Source organism: Salvelinus sp. IW2-2015, unplaced genomic scaffold (assembly GCF_002910315.2).
Source record: "Salvelinus sp. IW2-2015 unplaced genomic scaffold, ASM291031v2 Un_scaffold4549, whole genome shotgun sequence".
Classification (NCBI taxonomy): domain Eukaryota; kingdom Metazoa; phylum Chordata; class Actinopteri; order Salmoniformes; family Salmonidae; genus Salvelinus; species Salvelinus sp. IW2-2015.
Window position 1 is genome coordinate 7,538 of NW_019945819.1, and position 16,132 is coordinate 23,669.

General features: G+C 41.9%; 1 pseudogene; it reads left to right on the plus strand.

Annotated features, from left to right (window-relative positions):
* Positions 1 to 56: 56 nt before the first annotated feature.
* LOC112077422 (T-box transcription factor TBX18-like) overlaps positions 57 to 16,132 on the plus strand; it is a 25,021-nt pseudogene continuing 8,945 nt past the window's right edge.

The window sequence follows — 16,132 nt, forward strand, 5'->3', positions numbered from 1 at the left end:
TCTATCCTGATTGCCTAGTAACTTTTACACCTATCTACATGTACATTTTACCAGAGGTGGGAAAAGTACTCCATTTTCACACTCTAGTAAAAGAAAAGATACCTTAATAAAAAATGACTCAAGTAAAAGTGAAGTACTACAGTAAAATACTACTTGAGTAAAGTCTAAAAGTATCTGGTTTTAAATGTACTCGGTGGAAAAAGTACTACATTGTCATACTTGAGTAAAAGTACAAAGTAAATGCTATACATAATATTCCTTGTATTAAGCACACTCCAACACTCAGACAYAATTTACAAACGCAGTATTTGTGTTTAGTGAGTCGGCCAGATCAGAGGCAGTAGGGATGACCAGGGATGTTCTCTGTTTAGTGAGTCCTCCAGATCAGAGGCAGTAGGGATGTCAACGCCTAATATTGATAGGTGTTGAATTTGCAACTAGCTCTCACAGTCTCACATCAGAATGAGACGTTCAACCAAATTTCAAAGTGGTTTTAAAGTTAAGTTTAGGTATTAACTCGGAATGGTTAAGGTAAGGGTTAAGGTWWGGGTTAAGGCTTAAGGCTTAAAACAAAATTCTCAAAGACAACTTTCTATCGCTGGATTTGAACGTGCAACTTTTGGGATCAGATGCTTACGAGCATCCGYCATCCCGGTCCACAATGCCAAACTGAAACCTTCTTGAAGGTAACAGAGCTCACTGTTGCCCCTATTGACTGGTTTCCACGTCATCTCCCGACTTCCTCAGACATGGATGGACGTCAAATACTGACTTGTATCATGGGTGACCTGGCTGGAATTTGATCATTTTGCTGTCCTGCCTGAGCATTCAAAATGTAACTAGTACTTTTTTTGGTGTGAGGGAAAAGGTATGGGAGTAAAAAGTACATGTGTTCTTTAGGAATGTAGTGAAGTAAAAGTAAACGTTGTCAAAAATATAAATACCTCAAAAAACGACTCTAAGTATTACATCACAGTTTTTTGACTTCGTTACTTCATACCACTGTATATTACCTCAGCGACCTTGTACCCCAGCACATTGACTCGGTACCAGCTGCTAGTGGCAACATCATTTCGTTGAGTCTACCTTAACTCTGCAGTGTTAGGAAAGGGCTCATAAGTAAGCCTTTCATGGTAAAGTCTACACCTGTTGTATGTGACCAATTTTGATTTGGTTTCTCTCTAGAAGAGGGATATTAAGGTGTAATAATACTGTCCGGTGGTTATTGTGTCTGTCTGCCTCACGGGGGGCTCCCTTGCGGGGGGGTGTAACGSACAAACATGCAGAGCATGTTGTGCGGTGGTGTGAGAATACGCGCTCTGCACCGGGGCCATGATTCATTCACGAGCCCCCTTCACCATTTAACACCGGACAGCTCGAGGAGGTGGGACTTCGGTGAGATCAGGGCTCAATTGGACGGGAGGCAGAATGATTGACAGCTGACAGCCCAGCCCTACAGCAGCCCTCAGACTATTTACACTTTCTAAAACTGGGGCCACTGCGGTCCGCATGCGCTCAGCTCACACACATCAGAAGGTCCATTTCACTTGCAGCTAACGTTTCATAGCTGCGTCCAGTTGGAGAGAGAGGGAGAGAGAGAGAAAGAGAGAGAGAGAGAGAGAGAGAGAGCGAGGAGAGAGAGAGAGAGAGAGACAGAGAGAGAGTGTATTTGGTCACTAGGACGGTATGTGCGGCGCCCCAAAGTCAGTCCTGAACGGGCCGTAGCTCAAGGAGAGAGAGGAGCGTCCGCTATTACGGTGGAGGCCCTTGGGGTGAACTTTTCACTTCATTTCACTTCTGTATAGAGTGACTTTTTCGTTCTTTCCTTTCCTGCGCCTCTGCCTGGTCGGACGGTTGGTGGAATGGCAGAGAAGCGACGCTCCCCGTGCACTCTGAGCGTCAAGGCGCACGCGTTCTCGGTGGAAGCTCTGATCGGGTCGGAGAAGAGACGGAAGCTCGGGGAGGACGACACTAGGGTGTGCTTTCTCGAGGAGGTCACGGAGGTGTTGGAGCTGCCCAGTAACGGAGGCGAGAGAGAGGAGAGGACGTGCAACCGCGCCAGCGACCGGGGCAGCGAGATAGAGTCCGTTAGTGACGGCTCGCGTAAGTAAAGACTGTTACCGTGGAGTGTTGACACCGAAGACGACTTAAAATACATTCACCACCACTCCCTAGAAAAACGCACACTGGACTGAACATTTAATAATGACATATTATGAGGCTACAACTATTCTAACAGGGACTCAGGCGAAACTGGTGTAGGCCTATCCTGTAACTGGCCCGATAAATCCAATCTAGTATTTCTTGTTGACCTGTTTTTATTGCTCGTTGTTGTTGTTGTTGTGGGTGGTGGATGTTTATTACTGCATAGCCTCAACAATAAGATAATGATTGTATGAACCGAATGATCAACATGAACTAAATTACCACTAGAATGAAATAAAAATAACCTGCAATAACCAAGTAGGCTATACAAATATCCTAATAATAATAACAGTAAACACAAATACTGTAATAAATGTAGTCTAAACTTGAACATAATTACAGACTATTTACAGAACCAAATGCACAGAGTAAGGGCCTAATATATTTATCTGGGTTCAGAAACACAGAGCATTTGAAACATGCATTAAAATGATTTAAACATTAACGAGGGGCTGATATGTTTGCCGCTCTATTGTAGAGATATGATATAATATCCGGTTATTGGTCGAGTAAATAGAACGGCTGTGCGCGTGACTAATCAGCCGCTTTACGAGTCTTGTTACAATCATAAACACGCCAATTAGCTATTACCGGCAGGAAGATGGCCTCGGATGAGGGCCGTTATATGAACGGGGTTTAGACTCGCGTTAAAATCCACAGAAACACAACAAACTGTTCTATTGTAAATTTAAAAAAAAAATTGATCAAAACTATTCCATATCAGCCTAGCTGTACCTGTCAGAAAATAGGGTTTTTCCTTCAGTGTGGTTAAGCCTGCGTGTTGCATTGTGCTGACTGTGATTCTATAGTCCTTATATATTACTTATTATTATTATTATTATTATATTACTGTATTCTACATKAATATAATATTTATTTMTATTTAACCTTTATTTATCCAGGGCGTCCCATTGTCAGATCTCTTTCAACAGGCAGGGAGACGTGTCCATGACACTAACGGTATAATAGCCTATTCATAGAATTTAGTAAAATAAAATATAACTTCATTGTCAATCAAAGGATGGTTATTTGTCTTTGGCCTCAACGTGATAATAGATGATAACAGTAGAGATAATATGGTCCTAAAATAATATATGACCGTAGCGCTATAGTTTATTACATTTACGCCTGTCTGGTTGTGGGCTGACCAATACAGAACACATATTGTTATATTGTCTGCGGCCTGAACACCCATTTTGACAGCAACACAAATGGTCCAGTCTAGTCAGGTTCTGGTCCTGGTCTAGTCTAGTCCAGTCTAGTCCAGTCTAGTCTAGTCTAGTCAGGTTCTGGTCTAGTCAGGGTCTGGTCTGTCTAGTCCAGTCTAGTCCAGTCTAGTCTAGTCTAGTCTACGTCAGGTCTGGTCTATGTCCGGTCTGGTCTAGTCAGTCTAGTCCAGTCCAGTCCTAGTCTAGTCAGGTTCTGGTCCAGTCTGGTCCAGTCTCGGGTCCAGTCTAGTCAGTCTGGTCCTAGTCCAGTCTGGTCTGGTCCAGTCTAGTCCAGTCTAGTCCAGTCTGGTCTAGTCCAGTCTGTCCAGTCTAGTCAGGTCTGGTCCAGTCTAGTCAGTCTAGTCAGGTCTGGTCAGGTCTGGTCCAGTCTGGTCAGGCCTTGTGACTCTAGTGGAGCGTAACAGACAAGAACAGACACGGCTCGTTTGGCGACGACAGAGAGCCATGATTATTATAACTGATGGACAATGACACCACACACACACACACACACACACACACACACACACACACACACACACCACACACACACACACACCACACACAACACACACACACACACACACACACACACACACACACACACACACACACACACACACACACGACTATACTTTAGGCCTACTGCAGTCACTACTAGCCCGTACTAGGATACTAGCCTATACCAAACTACTACATTATAACAAGATTGTCTTGCTCGTGACTGACCCGGACTGTCTTTCCGTAGTGGAGAGCTGTGACGTGCTGTTGGAAAGCCCCCTCCCAGAGGCCCAAGCCCAGCGCGCCCCACCGGTAACAGTAACGGTTCCCGGAGAGGAGATGCGCGTGGACTTGCAGGGCTCCGACCTGTGGAAACGGTTTCACGAGATCGGTACAGAGATGATAATCACGAAGGCGGGCAGGTGAGAGAAACGACACGGTAACACAGAGGCTAAAGAAACAGTGAAGAAGAGGACAACAAGTCTTTGCCGTGAACTTTAAACAATGTGCAGATATTTTACATGAGCTTCCTGCTGTGACGGAAAAGGGTTATTATTTTTTATTTAAACATGTTTTAAATTAACCGGTCCTTCAATGTTGCAGTTATGACGCAAGGATTATTAAGTGTCTTAACAGAAATTTAAAGCAGATTTACCGTCTAATCAAAATGTGTTTGATTCAACCGGATTGATCAGAAACAAAACAAAATAGTTTAATAAAAAGGGAAATACTGAGAAAAGAATTTATATGAAAAGTTTACGCAAAATTACACAAAACCACCTTTGACTAAATATAATAATAATAATAATAACAATGTTTTATTATAATGTTATAAGGTACTATTGTAATGTTGTTTAAATACTAATTTAGCTGATTCTGTCGTAGCCTATAGGTCTACCTTTCATGCGTGATTTGTATTTTCTTATAGGCCTAGGCCGAGCATAATCACATGTTAGGCTAAAGTGATGATATTTATATCAATGTGTGAGGAATGAATATTTCATGTCACGAACAAAAATAAATCTGAACAATTGTAAAAACGACCAGCTGACTATGTTGCATCTCTTTACACAGCCAGGCAGCTAATCGAAATATTTAGTAAGCTACATATTTTATSTATTCAATGTGACTCTATTTGATGTCTCTCTCCTCCCGGTGCAGGCGGATGTTCCCCGCTATGCGCGTGAAGATTTCGGGTCTGGACCCCCACCAGCAGTACTACATTACCATGGACATTATCCCCGTGGACAACAAGCGATACAGGTTAGGAATATAACACAAAAATAACTATTATATAGGCCTAAACTATACAACTAATATTGGAATAACAATCCCGTAGACAACACATTATACGACGCTACAGGTCAGGAATTAGCCGATGCAAAATCCCTTTCTGATAACCTATACTATWGCAGGTATTTCTGCTGACGTTTACATATAGATTAACTGTGCTAGGCTGGAGAGGCGTCTTGGTTTCTTTGATATTATAGCATAAAAACCTTGAGAGGTTTATTAAAGTTGTAATCGTTTGTGTCGGTGAACTGGGAACAAAGCGGAACAAATGGCGGTTGGGAACGGTCTGTCGGTCAGCGATGGTTGTGTCCTTGTGCGGTTTGGTAAAGAAACGCCTTTTGGACAGCAAACCTCACAGTCCTGACGGTCAAATAACAAATGCTCCAACAACATGAACACAAAACACAGCGTTGATGSTATTTCTCTCTTWCTCTGTGTTTGTGTGTGTGCAGGTACGTGTACCACAGCTCCAAGTGGATGGTCGCGGGAAATGCAGACTCCCCAGTGCCGCCGCGTGTATACATCCACCCGGACTCTCCGGCTTCCGGTGAAACGTGGATGCGTCAGGTGATCAGCTTCGACAAACTCAAACTGACCAATAACGAACTGGATGACCAGGGACATGTAAGTTACCTATTTATTATATATTTTTTATATATGCAACACKTAACATTATGATGACTGTATTATTACTTGGACTAAATCTACACCATTTGGTGGATGGAATGATGTATATATTGACTGACTGATGGATTTATGAGCTACTGGTAAATATTGAWCAGAATGCTATTTGTATGAAGTGACTTTAAACTGGAGAAACTTGAGGAAAGGGGATTTCAAAAKAATTAATCTGAAATTGTGCTTGAAGTTTAATATTTTAAAAACCCTGTTTACTTTTTGATATACAGTAGATTTTGAGTTTGATAAAAGGACAGAAATTGTAAATATTCTGAATGAAAGGATCGTGTTTATTGAGGTCATGTCTTGATTGTTATCAGAGGAAATAGATCACATTTTCTCCAGAAGTTTAGTTTAGTTCATTGGAGTATTTTAAAAATCATTGTCAACAGTGAGCTGTAAACAGACGGAAACCGCCAGGCTGGACTAAACTGTGATTGGCCGTTCAAGAGGAAATGTTTGTGTGTTTCTGTGTGTGTGTGTGTTTCTGTGTGTGTGTGTGTTTCTGTGTGTGTGTGTGTGTGTGTTTCTGTGTGTGTACGTGCATGCCTACGTGAGTGTGTATGTGCAAGTATGCGTCTGTGTTTTATGATGTGAGAGAATAGCAGGCAATTCCATTCATGTGTAATTGTGTAGTTCTTCTGCCGCTATAAAAAAAATCCCCTAACATGCGTGTGTGTTTGTGTTGTTGTGGTGTGTTTGTGCTGTTGTGTGTCGTGTGTGTGCTGTGTGTGTTTGTTGTGTTGTTGTGTGTGTGTCTGTGTGTGTGTGTTTGTGTTGCGTGCGTGTGTGTGTGTGTGTGTGTGTGTGTGTTGTGTGTGTGTGTGTGTGTGTGTGCTGGTGTGTGTGTGTGTGTGTGTGTGTGGGTGCATGTGTTTGTGTGTGTGTGTTGTGTGTTCTCTGTGTGTGTGTGTTGTGTGTTGTTGTGTGTGTGTTGTGTTGGTGTGTGTGTGTGTGTGTGTGTGCATGTGTTTGTGTGTGTTCAGATCATCCTCCACTCCATGCATAAGTACCAGCCGCGAGTGCAGTGATTCATAAGGAGCGTGGCGAGGAGCTGTCTCATGTTAGAGCCGTTCCCCAGGGAGACGGCACCAGAACAATCAGCTTCCCAGAGACCACTTCACCACTGTCACCGCATACCAGAACCAACAGGTAACCTTCACACAACATTCACACAGCCATACCAGAACCAACAGTGAACCTTTATACAACATTCACACAGCCATACCAGAACCAACAGTAACTTTTACACAACATCACACAGCCATACCAGAACCACAGGTAACCTTCACACAACATCACACAGCCATACCAGAACCAACAGGTAACCTTTATACAACATTCACACAGCCATACCAGAACCAACAGGTAACTTTTACACAACATTCACACAGCCATAACCAGAACAACAGGTAACCTTCACCACAACATTCACACAGCCATACCAGAACCAACAGGTAACTTTTACACAACATACACAGCCATACCAGAACCAACAGGTAACCTTCACACAACATTCACACAGCCATACCAGAACCAACAGGTAACCTTTACCACAACATTCACACAGCCATACCAGAACCAACAGGTAACCTTTATACAACATTCACACAGCCATACCAGACCAACAGGTAACCTTCACACAACATTCACACAACCATACCAGAACAACAGGTAACCTTTACACAACATTCACACAGCCATACCAGAACCAACAAGTAACCTTTATACAACATTCACACAGCCATACCAAACAATAGGTAACCTTTACACAACATTCACACAACCATACCAGAACCAACAGGTAACCTTTTACACAACATTCACACAGCCATACCAGAACCAACAGGTAACCTTCACACAACATTCACATAGCCATACCAGAACCAACAGGTAACCTTTACACAACATTCACACAGCCATACCAGAACCAACAGGTAACCTTCACACAACATTCACACAGCCATACCAGACCAACAGTAACCTCACACAACATTCACACAGCCATACCAGAACCAACAGGTAACCTTCACACAACATTCACATAGCCATACCAGAACCAACAGTAACCTTCACACAACATTCACACACCATACCAGAACCAACAGGTAACCTTCACACAACATTCACACAGCCATACCAGAACCAATAGGTAACCTTTACACAACATTCACACAGCCATACCAGAACAACAGGTAACCTTTACACAACATTCACACAGCCATACCAGAACCAACAGGTAACCTTACACAACATTCACAAGCCATACCGGAACCAATAGGTAACCTTTACACAACATTCACACAGCCATACCAGAACCAACATAACCTTTACACAACATTCACACAGCCATACCAGAACCAACAGGTAACCTTTTACAACATTCACACAGCCATACCAGAACCAACAGTAACCTTTACACAACATTCACACAACCATACCAAACAACATAACTTTACACAACATTCACACAAACCTCTAAAGTCTAAACAACCATACCTTAAAGGTCCAATGCACCATTTTTATCTCAATATCAAATCATTTCTGGGTAATATGGTACCATACTGTGATTGTTTTAAATTAAATTGGTCAAAATAAACAAAAGCATCCTAGAAAAGAGCAATTTCCTCAAGCATGAATTGGTGGACTGTGTGGGAGTGTTTAGTGGGGAGGAAACGTAACATCTCTGTTATTGGCAGAGAGGTTTGGAACTGTCTTTCTTATTGGTCTAATATCTGCAGTCAAACACATGATGTTTCCCAATGCAGTCAAACCACATGATGTTTCCCAATGCAGTCAAACACATGATGTTTCCCAATGCAGTCAAACACATGATGTTTCCAATGCAGTCAAACACATGAGTTCCTAAGCATCAAACACATATGTTTCCCAATGCAGTCAAACACATGATGTTTCCTAATGCAGTCAAACACATGATGTTTCCTAATGCAGTCCAAACACATGATGTCAATGAGTTCCCTATGCCTAATGCAGTCAAAACACATGATGTTCCCAATGCAGCCAAACACATGATGTTTCCTAATGCAGCAAACACATGAGTTTCCCAATGCAGTCAAAACACATGATGTTTCCCAATGCAGTCAAACACATGATGTTTCCAATGCAGTCAAACACATGATGTTTCCTAATGCAGTCAAAACACATGATGTTCCTAATGCAGTCAACACATGATGTTTCCCAATGCAGTCAAACACATGATGTTTCCTAATGCAGTCAAACACATGATGTTTCCCAATGCAGTCAAACACATGATGCTTCCTAATGCAGTCAAACACATGATGTCCCAATGCAGTCAAACACCATGATGTTCCCTAATGCAGTCAAACACATGATGTTTCCTAATGCAGTCAAACACATGATGTTTCCCAATGCAGTCAAACACATGATGTCCTAATGCAGTCAAACACATGATGTTTCCCAATGCAGTCAAACACATGATGTTTCCTAATGCAGTCAAACACATGATGTTTCCCATGCAGCAAAACATGAGTTCCTAATGCAGTCAAACAATGATGTTCCTAATGCAGTCAAACACATGATGTTTCCTATGCGTCAACACATGATGTTACACATTTTGCCATGAATGTTGTTCTGAGGCAGCTCTGCAAAGCGGTCACTAGCTGCCACAGCCACAAAGTCATACAATCTGATTTTAAAACTATCCCTAACCTGTAATGTAATATAATGTAATGTAATGCCTAATCCTTAAATGAAGCCAAAAAGCCTCCATACACAATTAATAAAACCATCAAGCTCTTAAAGCTTATTCCTTATATTCAGACAATGAACACACACACACACACACACACACACACACACACACACACACACACACAACACACACACACACACACACACACACACACACACACACAACACACACAACACACCCACACACGACACACACACACCACACACAACACACACCACACACACCACACACACACACACAACAGACACACGCAACTTTATGGCTAATCACTGTTATTGTTGATGTGAAAATTGTAATAATGTTCATGTTTACAAAACAGGAGATGGACGTAAAGATCATTCCCAGAACAATCCTTCTCTACTATAATGTTTACAAACAGGAGATGGACGTACAGATCATTCCCAGACCAATCCTTCTCTACTATAATGTAAACAAACAGGAGATGATGTACAGATCATTCCCAGACCAACCTTCTCTACTATAATGTTTACAAACAGGAGATGGACGTACAGATATTCCCAGACCAATCCTTCTCTACTATAATGTAAACAAACAGAATGGACGTACAGATCATTCCCAGACCAATCCTTCTCTACTATAATGTTTACAAACAGAGGGAGGACGTACAGATCATTCCCAGACCATCCTTCTCCTACTATAATGGTTTACAAACAGGAGATGGACGTACAGATCATTCCCAGACCAATCCTTCTCTACTATAATGTTTTACAAACAGGAGATGGACGTACAGATCATTCTCAGACCAATCCTTCTCTACTATAATGTTTACAAACAGAGATGGAGTACAGATCATTCCCAGACCAATCCTTTTTGTAACTGATGTTGAGGGAATCTACAATATGCTAATATGGTTGTTTTTGCTTGTGTGTTATTGTTGTTGATGTTCTGATGTTGTTGTTGTCTCAGATCACCAGGTTAGAGATTGACAGGAACCCATTTGCTAAAGGCTTCAGAGACTCCGGCAGAAACCGGTGAGTTCCTCACCATTACTGGATAGTTACAGAGACAAAGCCTGGTTGTGTGTATATAGAGTATCAGTACCAGTACCAGTACCAGTACCAGTCAAACGTTTGGACCCATCATTCCAGGGTTGCTTCTTCTTCTTTCTTATTACTGTTTTTTACATTGTAATCAAACAGAAAATATATTTTATATTTGAGAGTCTTCAAAGTAGCCACCCTTTGCCTTGAGGACAGCTTTGCACACTCTGGCATCTCTCAACCAGCTTGATGAGGTAGTCACCTGGAATGAATTTCAATTAACAAGTGTGCCTTGTTAAAAGTTAATTTGTGGAATTTATTTCCTTCTTAATGTGTTTGAGCCAATCAGTTGTGTTGTGACAAGGTAGGGTGGTATACAGAAGAAAGCCCTATTTGGTAAAAGACCAAGTCCATATTATGCAAAAACAGCTCAAATAAGCAAAAGAAACGACAGGTCCATCATTACTTTAAGACATGAAGGTCAGTCAATACAGAACATTTCAAGAACTTTGAAAGTTTCTTCAAATGCAGTCGCAAGAAACATCAAGCGCTATGATGTAAATGTCTCTCATGAGGACCGCCACAGGAAAGGAAGCCCAGAGTTACCTCTGTATGCAGAGGATAAGTTAATTTGAGTACCAGCCTCAGAAATTGCAGCCCAAATAAATGCTTCACAGAGTTCAAGTAACAGACACATCTCAACATCAACTTTAAGGAGACTGTATGAATCAGGCTTTCATGGTCGAATTGCTGCAAAGAACCCACTACTAAAGACACCAATTAGAAGAAGAACTTGCTTGGGGCAAAAAATACGAGCAATGGACATTAGACCATTAGAAATCTGTCCTTTTGTCTGATGAATCCAAATTTGAATATTTGGTTCCAACCGCCGTGTCTTTTTGACCACACATGGTCTCCGCATTGTGTGTTCCCACTGTGAAGCATGGAGGTGGTGGTTGATGGTGCTTTGCTGGTACACTGTCAGTGATTTATTAATTCAAGGTACACTTAACCAGCATGGCTACCACAGCATTCTGCAGCGACACACCATCCATCTGGTTCGCGCTTAGTGGGACTATCATTTGTTTTCAAACAGGACAATGACCCAACACACCCCAGCTGTAAGGGCTATTTGATCAAGAAGGAGAGTGATGGAGTGCTGCATCAGATGACCTGGCCTCCACAATCATCTGACCTCAACCCAATTGAGATGGTTTGCAATAAGTTGGACTGCAGAGTGAAGAAAAAGCAGCCAACAAGTGTTCAGCATATGTGGGAACTCCTTCAAGAGGGTTGGAAAAGCATTCAAGGTGAAGCTGGTTGAGAGAATGTCAATAGTGTACAAAGCTTTCATCAAGGAAAAGGGTGGCTACTTTGAAGAATCTCAACTATAAAATATATTTAGGTTTGTTTAACACTTTTTGGGTTTCTACATGATTCATTATGTGTTATTTCATAGTTTTGATGTCTTCACTATAATTCTACAATGTAGAAAATAGTAAAAATATAGCAAAACCCTTGAATGAGTATGGTCCAAACTTTTGACTGGTACTGTATATATACAGTGCGGTCCATAATTATTGGCGCCCTTGATAAAGATGAGCAAAATAAGCGTATAAAATAAATAACACAAATATTGAGCTGTGTTGTATGACCCAAAAAATTGTGAAATTATATAATTTTATACTAAAACAAATGCTCAGAGAAAGAGACAAAGTAATAAAAAAAATCATAAAAAAAGGTAGGGGTTAAAATGATTGACACCACTGTTTTTGTTCAATACCTTTCAATACCTCACCTTGCGAGGATATCGGCACTGAGCCTTTTTATAAAATGTTTTATGAGTTGGAGAACACCTTGGGAGGGATCTTAGACCAKTCCTCCATACAGACTCCTACCAGATCCTTGATATCCTTTGTCTGTGCTTATGGACTGACCTTTTCAATTCAAACCACAGGTTTTCAATGGGTTTCAAGTCCGGAGACTCTGCAAAATGTTGATTTTATTGGCCAATTAACAATTTCCTTATGGATGTTGATGTGTGCTTGGGGTTATTGTCTTGCAGGAAGATCCACTTGCATCCAAAGTTTCAGCCTCCTGGCAGAGGAAACCTGGTTTTTGGTTAAAATCTCCTGTTACTGGGTAAAGTTCTTGGAGTCGTTGACCTTAACAAGGGCCCCGGGACCAGTGGAATAGCYGCATAACATCACAGGTCCACATTTTACAGTAGGTATTGGGTTATTTTCTGCTCATGCCTTCTCATTTCGATGCCAAACCCACCACTGGTGTGCGTGGCCAAAGAGCTCTATTTTCCTGTCATCTGACCAAAGCACCGGGTCCAATCCAAGTGCCAACGTCGTTTAGCAAACTACAGGCGTTTACATTGGTTGGATGACATGAAAATAGAGTTATTTTGCCACGCACACCAGTCGTGGGTTTGGCATCGCAAAGTGAATAAATGAGCAGAAAAGAACCCCATACCCACTGTAGGATATGGTGGTAGATGTTTCATGTAATATACAAAATATTTCCAAACATGCATTCTGTTCGCAACAAGGCATTAAAGTAATACTGCAAAAAAAAATGTGGCAAAGCAATTAGTAACTTTTTGTCCTGAATACAAGGTGTTATGTTTTTGTTATCGTTTTGCTTCCACTGGTCCAGGTGCCCTTCTTAATTTAAACGGCACCAAGATCTTTAACAGGAGATTTTAAACAAAAACCTGGTTTTCTCTAACAGTAGGCTTTCATTGTACTTTCTATCAGGTTTTAGACATTCAGAGACGTTCAGAGACGTTCAGAGAGAGAGACGTTTTTTAAATCCATAATAATAATTGCCCCCCCCCGCTCCCAACAAAATCATATTTAAACCATTATATTTATAACATCATAATTTAACATCACATTCCCATAAAGATACAGGAATATTAATACCAAAAACATTAGCAGCATTAAAACAACAACTGTTCTGAGGAAAATATGTTTACATAAAAACACATCTAACATATCAAAACATATTTCAGTGTTTTTTTTTTAATTTTTAGGAATATTTCATTTGAAATGAGTGTCAAAAAAAATAGGAAAACCACTTAGTTTGTCAAGATACTGTATATATACCACGGTTAATGGCTGTTCTAAAGCACGACGCAACCGTCATGGGATGCCAMCTTTCCAGCAAATCAGTTCGTCAAATTTCTGCCCTTCTAGACCGGCCTCAGTCAACTGTAAGCGYTGTTTTTGTGAAGTGGAAACGTCTAGGAGCAACAACGGCTTATACGCGAAGTGGTAGGCCACACAAGCTCACAGAACGGGACCGCCGAGTGCTGAAGCACGTAGCACGTACAAATGATCTGTCCTCGGTTGCAACACTCACTACCGAGTTCCAAACTGCCTCTGGAAGCAACGTCAGCACAATAACTGTTTGTTGGGAGCTTCATGAAATGGGTTTCYRYGGCCGAGAAGCCGCACACAAGCCTAAGATCACCATTCGCAATGCCAAGCATCGGCTGGAGTGGTGTAAAGCTCACCGCCATTGGACTCTGGAGCAGTGGAAACGCGTTCTCTAGAGAGAGGAATCACGCAAATCCACGCTTCACCATCTGGGAGTCCAAACGGACAAATCTGGTTTTGGCGATGCAAGAGCACCCTGCCTGAAGTTTGGTGGAGGAGGAATCATGGTCTGGGGCTGTTTTTCATGGTTCAGGCCACTTAGTTCCAGGAAAATCTTAACGGCTACAGTTTAACAATTACATTCTAGATGATTCTATGCTTCCAAATCTGTTGCAAAAGTTTGGGGAAGACCCTTTCCTCTTTCATCAGCCAATAGCCCCAGTGTACAAAGCGAGGACCATACAGAAATGTTTTTTCAAGAGTCGGTGTGGAAGAACTTGCCTGGTCTGCACAGAGCCCTGACCTCAAACCCCATCGAACACATTTGGGATGAATTGGAACACCAACTGCAAGCCAGCATCAGTGCCCGACCTCACTAATGCTCTTGTGGCTGAATGGAAGCAAGTCCCCGCAGCAAATCTCCAACATCTAGTGGAAAGCCTTCCCAGAAGAGTGGAGGCTGTTACAGCAGCAATGTTCCAACATCTAGTGGAAAAGCCTTCCAGAAGAGTGAGGCTGTTATAGCAGCAATGTCCAACATTCTAGTGGAAAGCCTCCCAGAAGAGTGGAGGCGATATGCAGCAATGTCCCCAACATCTAGTGGGAAAGCCTTCCAGAAGATGGAGCTGTGTTATAGCAGCAAAGGAGCGGACCAACTCCATATTAATGCCAATGATTTTGGAATGAGATTATCGACAAGCGATGACATACTGGTCATGTAGTGTGTGTGTGTGTGTGTGTGTGTTGTGTGTGTGTTGTGTGTGTGTGTGTGTGGTGTGTGTGTTGTGTGGTGTGTGTGTGTGTGTGTGTGTGTGTGTGTGTGTGTGTGTGTGTGTGTGTGTGTGTGTGTGTGTGGTGTGTGTGTGTGTGTGTGTGTGTGTGTGTGTTGTAATTAATATAACCGTGTTTTTGTGTTGTGTATAATATATAATGAACTAAATATAAACGCAACATGTAAAGTGTTGGTCTCGATGTTTCATGAGCTGAAATAAAAGATACCAGAAATGTTCCATACACAAAAAAAAGCTTATTTTCTTCTCAAAGCATCACATTTTGTGCACAGATGTTACATCCCCTGTTAGAGAGCATTTTCTCATTTGCCAAGATAATCCAACCCACCTGACAGATATCCCCCCCACTTGACAGATAATCCACCCACTTGACAGATAATCCACCAACGTGACAGATATGTATCCACCCCACTTGACAGATAATCCCCACCTTGACAGATAATCACCCACCTGAAGATAATCCACCCACTTGACAGATAATCCCCCCCACTTGACAGCATAATCCCCCCACTTGACAGATAATCCACCCACCTTACAGATAATCCACCCAACTTGAACAAGATAATCCCCCACACTGACAGATATATCCATCCATACTTGACAGATAGGATCCCCCACTTGACAGATAATCCACCCACCTGACAGATAAATCCACCCACTCTGACAATAGATTCCATCCACTTGATGTATAATCAGATGAAATTCCACCACTTGACAGGATAATCCATCCCACTTGACAGATAATGCCCCAACTTGACAGATTAAGCCACCCACTAGACAGAAATAATCCCCCACTTTGACAGATATCCACTCCACTGCCTACAGAATAATCACCCACTTGACAGTAATCCCCCCCATGACTGATAAACCCCCTGACAATAAATGCATCCCCCCTTGACGATATATCCACCCACCTGACAGATCCCATTACAGTAATCCCCCCACTTGATAAATCCCCATGTAAGCTCCCCATGCAGATAATCCCCACTTGACAGAATAATCACCCCCCACTTGACAGGATAATCCACCTCCATCTCTGATCAGTGAACATTCCCCCACTTGCAGATAATCTCCAGTCCATTTGAGTAGAGGTAGATTATCCACTTCATTCTTA